Genomic DNA, 3,698 nt, shown 5'->3' on the forward strand with positions numbered 1-3,698 from the left:
CTGTAGGATAGTGAAGTATGGTAGGATTGTTTTATTTACTTTCCTCTGCATCTGGAAGTTTCTTTATAATACATTGCCTTTTCTGGGTCATATTTAAGAATGGGAAATAGCATATTGATTTTGTCTTGCCAGTGAAGAAATGTGAACCTGTCAACATCTATGGTCGTTCCATCCAGAAGGCTGATCCTCCATCTCTCTGCCAACTGTAATGTGCTGAAAAAATAGTTTTATTGGAGCGACAGAAAAAAAATATTTTGGACAATTAATCAACATTCAGTCTGGCTGTAACAGTTCAACAGTATGTAATAAAATTGCTTTTTCTTTTTACCCAGAAGTATTCCCTTCTAGTCTGAAACTTAAATCATTTTGGCAGCAAGCTCTGGGCAGCTGTGTAGCCACAATCAGTTCAAGCTAGTATCAAAATCTTAAGCAAATATGATTTTAAACAATCTTGTGGGAATTTCTTTTCTAACTAATTGTTCTGCATTTTGGATTGGTCTGTATCCAGTCTAAGTCTTTATGTCCAAATGTCATGGCTCGACACTCTCTCTGTCTGCTGATAGTGAACTATATCAAAATTCAGCCACCAAACAACATAGAAGTTCAGAAAATTTCACATAAAGGCCTGAGTCCCTTGTTGCAGTTTGGAATCTTCTCCGATTTCTACATAAAAATATGAAATTTCAGAAATGACTGTTGTCCTCGCTGTCTCTGAATAGTTTTTTTAAGCTGCTGACTATCACTGTAGACAAGAAGAAATCTTAGGTTTTATCCCTAGAGGGTTACTCTTCATATTCAAATCAGTTTCAAACCTTAGCTCAGAGACTCCTGAGAGCTCCTCAGTCTTGTTTCTTCCAGGATAAAGGACTGGGCCTGAGGCCACATTAAGAAGAGGAAAGGCAGAGGGAAGATCCCTACAAGGGCTGCCATACTGCTCTTGTACCATAGAGGCACAAAGGGAGAAGCAAGAGCAAAACATATTTCTTCTGGGCTATCCTTCCCTTGCAGCCACACAGCTATTCCAAAACTCTTCAAATGGCAGCATCTGCTATATGCATGATTTCCAGAGGTCCATCAGAAATGGCCAAGAAATGGGCTGCGGCTGCCATACCCAGAAGGCTGCCTGCCCCGGGCAACTCAGTTTTGCCTATGCCTTCAGCCAGCTCTGCCTACATTTGTGCGGCATGAAAATGCTATCTTTTATCTACGTCATTGAAATATTTATCAGAGCCAAATCTGAATTTGGGGACATAAGAAGAAATACCAGCATCCCCTAATGTGAAAGACTCACTTTAAAGCCTTAAAGCAGAGTTCTGATTTCTTAGAAACTGAGAACTGAACTGTCTGTAGGCATTTTCCAAAGCAGCACTGCAGATCTTCCTCCCACACACATTTCTCCCTAGCTTGAAATCCTATGCCTTTTTGCTCAGAGAGAGCATCTGTATCTTTTGGTCTGATACTGAATATTTTTGGCTCCTGGACCTCACCAGTCTACACAGCTCTTGTGAGATGGTGGATTAGAAGCAAGGCAGCAAAAGGCAGCAACGTACAACTTTTTGAGGACAAGAGAGTACCACAGACTAGTGAACTATTTCAGTCTTAATACAAACAGATTTAAAGCCAAACTGAACCCTTGAGCATGGAAAAAAAGAAGAGAAGTGATTTTATCCATCTTAACTTTTCAAACTATGAAGATCAGATGCTTACTTTTGGACTACATCCTCCCTCTGACTCAGAAATAACCACTGTAACTACATTATACTGTCCTGAGATGTAGAGGCTGATGAAAGAGAAGGTAAGTAATCTGATTGGCTGATGCCTGGTCTTAATTTTCTTAAAATAATTAGGGCAAGATATTAAGAATGCTACTAATTAATAAGAATGACAGAATGATAATCTGTTTCTCTGCATGACTGTGACACTAATCCAATCATAGATCGATTTCTAGAAGAAAATAAACAGCTATCTCTTTACAATGTCTTAGGTCATCAGCTGCTTCTGACATATCTTGCCCTGGGGAGAATATTCTTGGCTGGTATTGCCTAATCATACTTCAAAATTTTGCCTTTTAGCAGACTGTCATCTCTTTAAATCAAGACCTACTATCTATTTAAATCAAGTGTCATTGTACCTTATTTGCTGATAGAAGGAAACAGTAGAGAAAAAGCTCTGAGCTTCCTCCAGGTAACAGAGTTTTAAAGGATGCGTTTAGAGTATAGCTTTGACCAGAGCACCTGACCTCAGCCCCTCTGTCACAAAACTCCCTTTGTTTTCAGTGTAAACACTGCTGATTAAGGAGAGAACTTGTCTACTGATCCATTTAATCTCTGCCAGATCTCTACCCTCTGTCTCTTAATCCATCATTTTTTGAAGTGACACCACTGCTCACCATCTCATCCATTACACAGAATACCTGCTAATGGAAACCTCCCACAGGTCAGACTGAACTTGAAAAACATGGGCATTAGTGAAAATAAAATATATAGAAAAATCTGAAATTGAGAGCTGAGCTAGAGAATGGTAGCTCCCTACTTTTAACCAGCCCAGAGGTCTTCTTTTCACTTACTTCTTGAGACAATTTTACTTTGGTTGTACTTCATTTTCCAGGTGTCAGGGTTAGACACAAATCTAGTTTATCACTAGCGTATTTGTACTTTTATTTGAAACTACTTCATATTAGATGTTTTTAAGTCTAGAGCACGTGTTATTTGTTTAACATTCAAACTGAATTTAGAAAGATGAAGGAAAACATTGCAATGCATTTCGTCCATGCAAACTTAACTAACTGCAAACATATAAACTGTAATAAGTTTAAAAAAATCTTTTGTAAATCAAATTCACTTTCCTCAAAAGAGTATTTGAAAATTAAAGCAAAAGGCCTTTACTCTGGCATGTTATACTGTGCTGTTGTTTTCAATCAACTGTGACTTTCCCTAAAGGAAAAGCCCCAGTTTACACTAAATGCAATATTGCAAGCTTCAGAACCTCTGATATTAGCATGAGTTGAAGAGTGAAGTAGGCAGGAATTGTTTCCTTTCTGGAGATTAACTTGCAAAAATTTTCTCTCTTTTTGCCACATTGAGAAGAGGGAATCTTTTTCCTCTCTATTTTCTTCAAGAAAAAAAATGTCTTTGAAAACCACAATATGGAGGATACCAGCAGCAAGAAGGAAGCAGGCAGACCAGAGTGTGAAAACCATGTACAAAAGCAAAAGAATGTTGAAGCCTCATTTTTTATTACCCTTAGCAGGAAATTAAGTCTGGGCAGTGAGATTGCTTCTCCTTGGTACGTCTCCTAGGTTTCATAGACTGCTTGGTTGGGATGCAAACCAGACAGGCTAGAGGAAATACAAGAAACTACGGAGAAAACACAGTGGAATAGAATTTCCACTTCCCTGCAGAGGGTAACTAGTTAGTTAAGCTGATGATGGAAGGACTGCAGAGCTTCTGTACTGACTGCCTCGTATTTCTTCTCAAAAGAAAGGCAATAACTGCTAATATTGCTATTAAGGCCCCTCCTAATTAAGTATGTAACATTGAAAAACAATTTCTTGTATGTTTTTTTTTTCTTCCCCAGGAGGACGTAGTTTTATCATATGTAATCAAGAATTTGAATTTCACAAACTGACGTTCACAAAACTACAGTCCTAATGTGCTATGTGATACAGGGCTGTATGAAGGACAAAATTGTTCTACTTA

General features: G+C 38.3%; 1 long non-coding RNA gene across 1 annotated transcript in view; it reads left to right on the top strand.

Annotated features, from left to right (window-relative positions):
* The first annotated feature begins 1,412 nt into the window (after nucleotides 1–1,412).
* LOC142362300 (uncharacterized) overlaps nucleotides 1,413–3,698 on the top strand; it is a 68,714-nt gene continuing 66,428 nt past the window's right edge. Inside the window, exon 1 of the long non-coding RNA XR_012764930.1 lies at nucleotides 1,413–1,795. This is a non-coding gene — a long non-coding RNA (uncharacterized LOC142362300). The remainder of the gene's footprint in view (nucleotides 1,796–3,698) is intronic.

Source organism: Opisthocomus hoazin, chromosome 8, assembly GCF_030867145.1.
Source record: "Opisthocomus hoazin isolate bOpiHoa1 chromosome 8, bOpiHoa1.hap1, whole genome shotgun sequence".
NCBI lineage: Eukaryota > Metazoa > Chordata > Aves > Opisthocomiformes > Opisthocomidae > Opisthocomus > Opisthocomus hoazin.